This window comes from Rhinopithecus bieti, unplaced genomic scaffold (assembly GCF_001698545.2).
Source record: "Rhinopithecus bieti isolate Rb0 unplaced genomic scaffold, ASM169854v2 scaffold_65646, whole genome shotgun sequence".
NCBI classification, from domain to species: Eukaryota; Metazoa; Chordata; class Mammalia; order Primates; family Cercopithecidae; genus Rhinopithecus; species Rhinopithecus bieti.
This window is the reverse complement of record NW_016825020.1, coordinates 168,659-181,258: the sequence shown is the minus strand read 5'-3', so window position 1 is coordinate 181,258 and position 12,600 is coordinate 168,659. Positions and strand designations below refer to the sequence as shown.

General features: G+C 44.5%; 1 protein-coding gene across 1 annotated transcript in view; it reads left to right on the top strand.

Moving 5' to 3' along the window:
• The first annotated feature begins 204 nt into the window (after window positions 1–204).
• Window positions 205–12,600, top strand: part of CSE1L (chromosome segregation 1 like) — a 47,925-nt gene continuing 35,529 nt past the window's right edge. The window contains exon 1 of the mRNA XM_017862767.1: window positions 205–398. The gene's annotated coding sequence lies outside the window, so the exon portion shown is untranslated. The remainder of the gene's footprint in view (window positions 399–12,600) is intronic.

Below are 12,600 nucleotides of genomic sequence, written 5' to 3'. Positions count from 1 at the left end.
TGACCTTGGATCAATCAGCATTGAACAATTCCTACGTGCCAAGCCCTGACATCAAAATAGGTCACAAGCCAGCAGCCGCTCGCTGAATCTGCGTTCCTCTTTGGAAAACGGAAACCGTGAAGCCTGTTGGAATGGTCAGAGCCAAAGGGCATTGTCACTTGTGACATCAGCGCAGAAACAGAGCGGGGCCCGGATTGGCCCTTAGAACTTGGGTGGGGACAGAGCATTCCTGGCCCCGCCCCCTGCAGCGGGCCGCTCGCGCATGCGATCTGGCCTCAGCCTCGCTGTCGCGCCATTTTGCCGGGGTTTGAATGTGAGGCGGAGCGGCTGCAGGAGCGGGTAGTGCCAGCTACGGTCCGCGGCTGGGGTTCCCTCCTCCGTTTCTGTATCCCCACGAGGTGAGGCGTGGGGCGTGCACGGCCTACCGGAGTGGCTCTTGGGGCCCAGATGAGGAAGGGATGAGGCGCTCCCGATACTTCCGAGCGCTAGGGAGTGAGAACCGCGCCTCTGGGCGAGAGCGGAATGTGGGCCCGGGGCTCGGGCGGTGCGCTGAGGCAGGTCTTCGCCTCCCTAGGCAGCGCTCGCCGCGCCTCGCGGCGTCCTAGGTCCCTGGCCCAGGCCCGACGGCCCTGGGCCTGTGAGGGGTGAGGGCAGCTGAGGCGCGGCCTAACGCGAGCCTGCGGATTGCCCGCCCTTTCCTCTCCATCACGGCGCTGATTGGTTGCGCAGCGGCGTCTCCGCTCGGAAAGGCCGCTTCTTATTGGTCTCGCTCGCGTGTCCGTTTTCTGCGACGGGGGCTTCAGCCGCGCGAGCTGGGTGTGAGGCTCCGAGGCCTGCCCACGCGGGGACTGCGGACGCGTGGAGCTGCAGCTACCGCGCGATCCCCTCTTGCCCTAACTCTAGTGAAGCCCCCGAACTCACCCTCTCTAACCTCTGTACTTGAATCCCTGACTGTAAAACGGGCTTCGTGATCTCACTTTGCTGAATCGTTTGTGAGAATTCTAGTCGGTACACCCGGGACATAGAAATCCCCTGTAACAGGGGGGTTCCCTCATTTTGGGAGAAACGCTGTGCTGTGGTGGTTCGGAGCATAGACTTTGGAATTATATCGCCTGGGTTCATTCCAGAGGTAGCCGCTGGTGACTTGGGGCTGGTCACCTTAGCTCACTGAGCCTCCATTTCCTTAGCTGCAAAATGGGGTTAATAACGGAATCTACCTCGTAGAGTGGCTTTGAGGATGCTCTAAGTTATTTACCGTGGTTTACAAAGGTTGCCTGGGAGCTGGTGGTTGTTTATTCATCTCTTCCACCCATCTTTCTCCTTAGCCAGTGTGGTTTTCTGTTTTCTTCCATATTCCAGACTTATTCCGATTTAAAATTATTTGCACGTGCCTTTTGTTTGCTGGGGAATTACCAACATCATTTTTGCAAGGCAGGCCCCCTCCCAAGTTTCCCTCACTTTAGGCCTCCGCTAACCAGCCTCTTTTCTTTTTCTTTTTCTTTTTTGTGAGAGGGAGTCTCGCTCTGCCTCCCAGGCTGGAGTGCAGTGGCGCGATCTCGGCTCACTGCAACCTCCGCCTCCCGGATTCAAGCGATTCTTCTGCCTCAGCCTCCCGAGTAGCTGAGATTACAGGTGTGCGCCACCACACCCGGCTAATTTTTTTATTTTTATTAGAGACGGGGTTTCACCATGTTGGTCAGGCTGCCTAATCAACCTCTCTAGAACCTTTCTCCCATGGCTGTCCATCAACATCACCTGGTTTTAGTTACTTCATAGCATTTACTAACAATTACTTATTGCTTGCTTGTTTATTATCTTTCTCAACTGCTAGAATGTAAGCTGTTTGAGAGCAACGACCTTGTCTGTCTTGCTTGCTTCTCTCTCCCTGGTGGGTGCCACCTCCCCCTCCCCCCTACCACCCCCGTGCTTGCCACATGGTAGATGCTCAAGTATTATTCTTCCTTGGAGGCACAGAAGAGGACCCTTTACTCTTGGATTCCACCAATTGTTCTTTTTCGCCTCTCCTTGGACCCACATCGTCAGATCTTTGGCCTTTCTTTGTGTGTCTTTTTTTTTTTCTTTTTGGCATGCTTTCAGAGGATCCTAATGGACCTAGTCGCTCCCCTCCTACAACCCTTTATCTTTCACTTCTTACCACCAGTGCAAGGGAAGTCTCTCTCCCCTTCTGATTACTTCTGCTGGTTGGGGTCTGGGACAGAATTGGATGGATGCAAGAGCAGTGCTCTAGTTTTGGAATTAATTTGTTTATTTAATAACTTTATTGAGCATCCACTTAATCTCTGGGAATACAGTGAGAAAGCAAAAATGCACGAGGACCATGTATTCTCGTGGGCAAAAGAAAAAACATTAGATAATTTCAGATAGTGACAGAATTATGTGACAGGTGAAGAAGGCTTTTCTGAGGAGGTGACATTGGGTAGAGACCAGCCATTAAAAGATGAGGGGCAGAACATTCCAGGTAGAGGGAATAGAAGACTCAGGGATAGGAACCGGCTTGGAATATTGAAATATTTAAGGAATATCTTAGGTTCCTAGAGTGTTATATGAAGAAGGGAGAAGTATCCAGGACCCGGATCATAGAAGGCTTTGTAGGCAATGTAAGGAGTTTGGATTTGATTCTAAGTGGTATATTCCTATGATTAGAAAGCAGAGGGTAGGTTGAAGTGTTGGGATATGTTCTTCATATATGGGTGCCAGATAATTTTCATTCATTGGATCTCTTTCCCTATTCGCAAATTTAAGGCCTTGGGAATGGTTCTCTAATGTGTTGAGGACATATCTAAGAAAAAGGCAGACATCTTGGATCAGCTTATGTCACAGATGTCTGTGAGATGGCTTTGGAAAGCAAGGTTTTTATTCCAGAAATCTCCACCTATAACTGAGAGCCTATGGGAAGATGCTAGACTTAGGTCTCGCCAGTCATTCAACAAGAAGAACTTGGAAATTTAGATGTCAGGCATAACTGATTTATTGTGATGCTTTTTAAAATTTTTAAATTGTGTATTGATAGGGATTTCCAAAGATAGTTCTGTGGAGAAAGAAAAGTATCACCCTCTCATTTAAAGGTGATAAAAATGAATTCTTCTCTCTCTCTCTTTCTTTTTTTTTTTTTTTTTTTTTTTTTTTTTTTTTTTTTTGAGACGGAGTCTTGCTCTGCCACCCAGGCTGGAGTGCAGTGGCCGGATCTCAGCTCACTGCAAGCTCCGCCTCCCGGGTTTACGCCATTCTCCTGTCTCAGCCTCCCGAGTAGCTGGGACTACAGGCGCCCGCCTCGTCGCCCGGCTAGTTTTTTGTATTTTTTAGTAGAGACGGGGTTTCACCGTATTAGCCAGGATGGTCTCGATCTCCTGACCTCGTGATCCGCCCGTCTCGGCCTCCCAAAGTGCTGGGATTACAGGCTTGAGCCACCGCGCCCGGCCTCTTTTTTTTTTTTAAAGACACCATCTTACTGTGTTGCCTGGGCTGACCTGGGCTCAGCCTATCCTACCTCAGCCTCCCAAGTAGCTAGGACTACAGGCGTGCACCACCACACTCAACTAATTTTTATATTTTTTTGTAGAGATGGGGTTTCACCATGTTGCCCATGTTGGTCTCAAACTCCTGGAGTCAACCAGTCTGCTTACCTCGGCCTCTCAAAGAGCTGGGATTATAGGCATGAGCCACCCTACCTGGCCAAAATAATTTTTTGTTTCTAGTTTGAGTCATTTTTAGATCAGTAACACTTTTTGCATTTATATATTGCTAATATTTCAGAATGTCAAAGTACCTTTACTTGTGGTCACATAAGATAATTAGACCTTGATCTTGTTGATAATTATGAATACCTGTAGAATGTTCTCTAAAAGTCCCTGATTTCTCTCATTTTCTCAAATCAAGGATAAGCTTAGAATTTGGTTTTATAGACTTTATCAGTAAGGCGATATAAAAAGGATTTGTTGACAAATAGTTCCTTAAAGAAAATTCCCAAAGAATAAACTTCGGGAGGCCAAGGTTAGTGAATCACTTGAGCTCAGGAGTTCTGGACCACCCTGGGAAACATGGGAACCCCGTCTACAGAAAGAACACAAAAATTAGCCAGGTGTGGTGGTGGGTGCCTCTACTCCCAGCTACTTGGGAGGCTGAAGTAGGAGGATGGCTTGAGCCCAGGAGGCAGAGGTTTCAGTGGGCCAGAATTACACCGCTGCATTTCTCCAGTCTAGGCAACAGACCCAGACCCTGTCTTAAAAAAGAATATTAAGATTCTGGGATCTATGTAGTATTTTAACTTTGATGGATTATAACATGCATATTTATGTAACCCCTCACTTTTCTAAAACTTAAAATAGTCCTACCCTAGCATCTTAACTTAATCATTTTAGGTTTCTTTCTATTATGTGGTTTTATTTATTTATTTTATTTTATTTTATTTTATTTTATTTTATTTTATTTTATTTTGGAGACAGGATTTCACTCAGTCACCCAGACTGGACTGCAGTGGCAAGACCTCAGCTTATTGCAGCCTCGACCTCCCAGGCTCAAGCAATCCTGCCTCAACTTCCCTAGTTGCTAGGACCACAGGAGGGTACCACCGAGCCCAGCTAATTTTAAAATTTTTTGTAGAGACAGGATCTAACTATTGTTGCCAAATCTGGTCTTGAACGGTCCTTGGGGTCAAGTGATCGTCCCATCTCGGCCTCCCAAAGTGCTGGGATTACAGAAGTGATCCATCTTGCTCAGCCTGTTGTGGTTTTAGAATCTAAAAGGTTGTGTCCACCTCTTCCTGTTTGATACAGTCAACCAACCAAAATAAAGATGAAGAATAATATTTTTGATGGAAACATCAAAGGTATCTAGCTTTTTAAAATCGTACAACAAATATATACTAGGTGCTCATCACTATTGTAAGGCTCTAGGGAGATAGCAGTGAACAAAGCACAAAGTCCCTGCTATCGATGGAGTTTGCAATCTGGTGAAGAAAGAAGCACAGTACATGACAAAAGAAGTTAATATGCCTGATAAAAAGTACTTGGAAAATAGTAGAGTAAGGGCATGGAGAGTAACTGAGGTGAATCCTCTTTTAGATAGGATGGTGCAGCAAGGCATCTCTGAAAAAAAAATGACATTTGAAGAGTCCTTTCAGGCTGGGCACCGTGGCTCATGCCTGTAATTCCAGCACTTTGGGAGGCTGGGGCGGGCAGATCCCCTGAGGTCAGGAGTTTGAGATTAGCCTGGCCAACATGGTGAAACCCCAACTCTACTATAAGTACAAAAATTAGCTGGGCGTGGTGGCACGCACCTGTAGTCCCAGCTACTTGGGAGGTTGAGGCAGGAGAATCGCTTGAACCTGGGGGGGGGTGCTGCAGTGAGCTGAGATCACGCCATTGCACTCCAGCCTAGGTGACAGAGCAAAGACCCCTGTCTCCAAAAAAAACAAAAGAGTCCTGAATGAGAATGAAGTAGGCAGTGAGAACCATGTAGCTTTCCTTGGGCAGAGGTCTGCAGGCAGAGGGAACAGTAAGTACAGAACCCTGAAACAAAAGTGAAAGCACTGGCATGTTTGAACAGGTAATACAGGATAAATCTATCTTTTTTCAGAGACAAGAGTCTCACTCTGTTGCCCAGATTAGAATGCAATGGCATGATCATAGCTCACTGCAGCCTTAACATTCTGGGCTTAACCTGTCCTTCTGCCTCAGCCTCCAGAGCAGCTGAGACTACAAGTGTTCGCCACCATGCCTGGCTAATTTTTTTTATTTATTGTAGAGACAGGGTCTCACTTGTTGCCCATACTGGTCTTGAATTCCTAGCCTCAAGTGATCCTTCTGCCTCGGCCTCCCAAAGTGCTGGGTTTACAGGCATGAGCCATTCTGCCAGGCCAGAACAAATCTAAAAGTTCACTTTCTTGAAGTACTTTTGAATAAACAGATTTAATTGTGGCAGTTAAGTTGGTCATTTGTTCATCTGACATTCATGCAACTGAGTTCCCACATTATGTTGGGGCTGCTAATGATTGATCCTGAAGGAATAATCTCCAGTCTTGACTGGAAACTCATGTTTTGCTGGGTGACTGACATGTTGTGACTTATCCTTTAGGTCATACAACAAATGCTTACTAATAAATATGTACTGTCTGCCAGGTAATGCTGAAGGTCCTGAGCATATAGACAAAAGTCCCTGCCCTCAGGAGCTTGCAGTCCAGTGTGTGTGTGAGACGACAAAGAAGTTAAAGATGATTTCAAATGAGGGTAATTGCTAACACAGTAAAACAAGGATGATGTAGATGGTAGTCGTAGAAGGCCTTTTTGAAGAGTTGACAGTGGGCTGAGTGGTGAATGGTGCCCATTATCAAATTAGAGGATGAGCATTATTATGGTCAGGGAGAACTCTTGTGGCCAGTTTGTAGAACAGAAGGCTTTTGTGCCTGGAATGTAGCAAGGGCCAGGAAGAGGTAGGAGATGAGGTCAATAGATGCCAGATTGCATGGACTCTTGCTGTGGTAAGGGATTTGGTGGTGGTGGTGGTGGTTGTTTTGGAGACAGGGTCTCACTCCCATTGCCCAGTCTGGAGTGCAGTGGCCTGATCACAACTCACAGCAGTCTCAACTTGCTGGATCTACAGGTGTGTGCCGTGACACCTGGCTAATTTTTTGTATTTTTAGTAGAAACAGGGTCTTGCTGTGTTAGCTCAGGCTAGTCTCAAGCCGGCTCAAGCAGTCCACCTGCCTTGGCCTCCCAAAGTGCTGGGCTTACAGGTGTCAGCCACCGCACCTGGCCAGGAATTTTGGTGTTTAATACAAGTAATTATGAGGAATTTAAGGAGTTTTAGTTGAGAAATAATACAAATGCTAGAGAAATGTAATGAAGAAAGTGAAATGCAGATTTATTAAGAAGTGTGTTTTTTTGGCCGGGCGCGGTGGCCTCAGCCTGTAATACCCAGCACTTTGGGAGGCCGAAGACGGGCGGATCACGAGGTCAGGAGATCGAGACCATCCTGGGCTAATACGGTGAAAACCCCGTCTTCTACTAAAAAAATACAAAAAAAAAAAACTAGGGCCGGCAGTCGGCGCCTGTAGTCCCAGGCTACTCGCGAGGCTGAGGCAGGAGAATGCGTAAACCCGGGAGGCGGAGCTTTGCAGGTGAGCTGAGATCCGGGCCATTGCACTCCAGCCGGGCGACAGAGCGGAGAACTCTGTTTCAAAAACAAAAAAAAAAAAAAAAAAAAAAAAAAAAAAAAAAAGAAGTGTGTTTTTAAAAAAATCAAGAAAATAAAAGCCCTGATGGTGGCATGTGCCTAGCTAGTTCCCAAGCTATTCCAGAGCTGAGGGCAGGAGGGTCTGCTTGAGCTCAGAGAGTAGATTCCAATTCTGGACAAATACAGTTGAGACCCGCTGTCTTGCCTCTCTCTTTTTTTTTTTTTAAAGACAGAAGTTAGATCTGGAATCTCCCCTGCACCCTCCCCAGGCAAGTTTCTAACAAGCTACCTTGCCTGAAATCCCCAAGGTAGAATAAATTTGGCATATGGCAAAGACGGCAATTTCTTAACTTCAGATTACACTGATGTTAATGATTAACTTGACCACAAAGCAAACTAACTTTTTTTTTTTTTTTTTTTTGAGACTGAGTTTCTCTCTTGTTGTCCAGGCTAGAGTGCAGTGGCGCAATCTCGCCTCACTGCAACCTCTGCCTCCTGGGTTCAAGTGATTCTCCTGTCTCAGCCTCCTGAGTAACTGGGATTACAGGCATGTGCTACCATGCGCGGCTAATTTTTATAGAGACAGGGTTTCACCGTGTTGGCCAGGCTGGTCTCAAACTCCTGACCTCAGGTGATCTGCCCCTCTCAGCCTCTGAGAGTGCTGGGATTATAGGTGTGAGCCGCCACACCTGGCCCAAACTTTCATGATTTCATAACCGATCCACCATTTCAACACAGAAAAAAGGAATAGGAAGATACATAGATTAAATCATTGCTTTCCAAAGTGTGTTCTATTGAAAAGGGGTTCTAGAGCCAAATAATGGGAGAGACTAGGCAATCCTCCCACCTCAGCCTCCCAAGTAGCTAGGACTGCAGGGCCACACCACCATGTCCGGCTAATTTTTTGTATTTTTAGTAGAGATGAGGTTTTGCCATGTTGCCTGGGTAGGTCTTGAACTCCTGGGCTCAAGCGATCCATCTGCCTCAGCCTTCCACCAATGGAGACTCTGAATTAATCTATGTAAACCAGTAACTTTGTGAGTTTAAAGTGCTTTGTATTGTGAGTCTCCAGAGTGGGGCAGGATATAATGTGTAACATTTTCCAAACTTGTGACATAAAAAAAACCATAAAGGATGTAGCCTCTCAATAGATTGTATGTGTGGTTTAATGGGACTTGATTTTCACACCTATAGAGTGGTACACCCTGGATTAGAGGGAGTGATTAGGTAGGTGGTGGGATCTACTCAGTCAGTCAGAACATTAGCTTCCTGTGATAAACACATTTTCTAATTAAGGGGAAGGACTGCAGCATGTAGAATACAGATAATTCTCTTTAGAAGGTTGGGGTTTCTGGCTGTTGGGGAGTGCCCTACATAAGCACAGCATTAGATATATTTTCTTATTTTCTGGCTCCCTGCTGCTCAGTTGTCCTCTGGCTGCCCTCTTTTCACATCAGCCTTTCTATTGTGTTGTGAGTGCTTTCACTCTAGGTCAGTCCTCTGTCATTTCCACCTAAGAGGCAGCCTTGGGTAGTGGAAAGAGGGTAGACCTATGGAGTTGGACTGTTTTGAATCTGATCTTTATTTATTAACCATGTGTGACTTAGTCAACCTGAGTGCCCTTCTTTGTGTGTAAAATGGTTGTGTGGAATAGATGATACGATGCCTATGAAAACATCTAGCATCGTGTGCCTAGTTCATACATGTGACACCTCCCCCATTCTGCAAACCATTAACAGCCCAAAGGTCCTCTACTCCACTTACTCCACTTTCATTACATTTTTACCCACTTCAGAAAACGTTCGTGGCTTCCCCATACATTAAATCATGGCACCCTTCAGCCAAGTATGGAGGAACTATATGATCTGATCTTGATCTCCTAGTCCACTATTCTCTCTTCCCATCTCTGTTACTTTGCTCACACAATTTATTTTGGCAGGTGTGCCCTCGTCCTACTTTGCCTATTCAGATATACATATTTTTCAAGGTTCAGCTCAAGGCTTAGGCCCTGGGAAACTCTTGGATGGCCACATAACCCCGTGACTCCCTTCTTAACCTCCTAACATTTAAGGTGCTGTCTTTGTGATTCATTTGGCACTTCAGAGGACAAATGTTTCAGAATTTGGGATTTTTTTTCGATGCACGTACTGTGGATTATACAACATCCCCAGTGGGGCTTGGGGTAGCACCCTGTAATCAAACATATTGGTATTTCTTTAGTGAAACAAAGTTTCATACTAAGTGAGATAAATCTGTGTTGATAGCCTCAGGCAGTTTAGGCTGGTTTTGCTTCCAAGTGAGTTTGCCACAAACTTTTTAAAAAAAAACAAACTTTCAGTTTTTTGATTTTTGGATTTCATCACTTTAGTAAAGGGTGTATAGGCCTGTACTTGGCATTTCAGTTGTGTCTTGTCTTTCGAACGGAAGCTCCTTCCGTAATAGGAACAGGAACTTGATTGCATATTGTCATAGACATTTTAAAAATAAATGGGTCCTGGCATGGTGGCTCATGCCTGTAATCCCAGTGCTTTAGGATGCCAAGGCAGGAAAATTGCTTGAGGTCGGGAGTTCAAGACCAGCCTGCGCAACATGGTGAAACCCTGTCTCTACAAAAAATACAAAAATGAGCCAGGCATGGTTGATTGCGCCTGTAGTTCCAGCTACGCAAGAGGCTGCGGTGGGAGGTTGGGACTTGAGCCCTGGAGGTCGAGGCTGTGGTGAGCTATGATCATGCCCCTGCACTCTAGTCTGGGCCACAGAGCAAAACTCTGTCTGAAAAAATAATAAAATTGTTTAAATTCCTGACTGTGAATGTGTAATAGATATAAGTGATTGTAAGATTAGAAAAGTATGAAGAGAATAAAACTCTCCTTATAGCCATTACCTAGATGTTATCACTGTTCTGCATTTTGGAGTATATTTTTGTTTTCTTCTATATGTGAAGTTTTTTTTGCATAAATCGAATTTTGATATGCTTGAACTTTTCCACTGACCTTTTTTACATTTTAAAAAAAGTGTGTGTTTAATTTTTTTCTTCTTTTCATAGAAACCTCTGGTTAATTTGGTGCATGATTTCCCTGAAAGGGCTCCACTTTCCCATCTACATGTGGCTATATATCTAAAAGCTTCCTAATGGGATCTAAGCATAAGTGGAGTTTTCTAAAAGTTGTTTGTTTGTTTTTTGTTTTTGAGACAGTCTCAATCTTTCCGAGGCTGGAGTGCAGTGGCACAATCTTGGTTCACTGCAGCTGCTGCCTCCAGGTTCAAGCGATTCTCCTGCCTCAGCCACCCAAGTAACTGGGATTACAGGTGCACGCCACCACGCCCAGCTAATTTTGTATTTTTAGTAGAGACAGGGTTCACCATGTTGGCCAGGCTGGTCTCAAACTCCTGACCTCAGGTGATCCACCCCCCTCAGCCTCCCAAAGTGTTGGGACTACAGGCGTGAGCCACTGCGCCCGCCCTAAATTAGCTTTATTGAAGTACAATTTACGTACTATAAGATTTATCCATTTTAAGTGAACTGTTTGGGAAATTTTAGTAAATTTATGAAGGTTATGCGTGTGTCACCACAGTCCAATTTTAGAACATTCTGTCACCCCCAAAAAGTTCCCTCAGTTTGCACCTAATTTTATCATCTCACCAACAGGTTGAAGACCGTAAAGCTCCATTGATAAGATTCCCAGGATTTGTGGTCTGTTGGTAATCATGCACATCTGACACTTGTACTTTGTGTATGTGCTGTTTGTTTTTTTTTTTCCATTTTCCTTTTAATTGGGTGGGTTCAGACTCCTTTTTTTTCCATTTTTAATTGACAAAATTGTATATGTTTATGATATTCATGTTTTGAAATATATGTACACTTTAGAATGTCTAAATCTTGCTAATTAACATATATATTACTTCACATGCTTGGGGTGTGTGTTTGTGTGTGTGTGTGTGTGTGTGGTGTGTGGTGAAAGCACTTCAGATATACCCAGTACTTTTCAAGTATACAATACATTATTATAGTCACCTTGTTGCACAATAAATCTCTTGAACTGTGTATTTCTTAGCCTACGTTTTACTAGTTAAATCGGCGTAGGCCATTTAGTTAGCTTAAAATTTGTGGACTGGGCACGGTGGCTCACGCCTGTAATCCTAGTACACTGGCAGGCCAAGGCAGGAGGATTGCTTGAGTCCAGGAGTTTGAGACCATCCTGGGCAACATAGTGAGATCGTGTCTCTACAAAAAATTTTTTTTTAATTTGTCATCTGTTAGATGTGAAGTTTTTTGGTCACTTACAAGCATATTCTATGATTTAGTTTTGTTTAAGCTTTATGAAAACTTCTAGAATCATAATCTTAGCTGTCATCTTCTGAACTCTAGAATTTATCTCCTTAGATGCAAATTCTTAGCACATTGTTTGTAGTATTTGCGATTACATGTTGTACATGAAGGAATATATTGTTTCTTCAATCTCAGAACTTTACGTGGGATATTTATTTGCTGTTTAAAATTTTAATTTCTTATTGTGGGGCTTTTTTTTTTTTTTTTTTTTTTTTTGAGACAGGGTCTTGCTCCATCACCCAAGCTGGAGTGCAGAGTGCAATGGCACCATCTCAGCTCACTGCAACCTCTGCCCCCAGGCTCAAGACATCTTCCCACCTCAGCCTTCTGAGTAGCTGGGACCGAAGGTGCCCACTACCACACCTGGCTAATTTTTTGGGTGGGTTTGTTTGTTTGTTTTGAGACGGAGTTTTGCTCTTACCGCCCAGGCTGCAGTGCAATGGTGCGATCTCAGCTCACTGAAACCTTGCCTCTCGGGTTCAAGCGATTCTCCTGCCTCAGCCTCCCAGAGTGCTGGGATTACAGGCATGAACCATCATGCCCGGCTTCAATTTTTTTGTAATTTTGGTAGAGACGGGTCTCGCCCTGTTGCCCAGGCTGGTCTCTAACTGCTGAGCTCAAGCAATCCACCTGCCTCAGCCTCCCAAAGTGCTGAAATTTACAGACCTGAGCCACTGTGCCCAGGCTCCTAAGTTCCTCCAGTGATTTTTTTTTCTTAACCTTTGTAAGCCCTTTCCCATAGCATTAAATCGTATAAACTTCCTGATGACTTCGAGCGGTCCTTAAGCTTTTTTTCTTTTGAAATTTGAATTTTCAAAAAAATTTTCTTTTGAAATTTGAATTTTTTTTTCTTTTTGAAATTTCTTTTTGAAATTTTGGGATTTTTTTTCATCTCCCTTATCACAAAATTGTCTCACTGTTGTTTTGGGGGAAAAAGACACATCTCATTTGCTGGACTCTTGTCTCAATACATAAACTCTTTATTGCCCATACAAGAAACAACAGATGGATGACTTTCAGAGGGACCCATAATATAAATGGATTTTTTTAAATGTAAATCACTTTTTCCTTAAGTGACC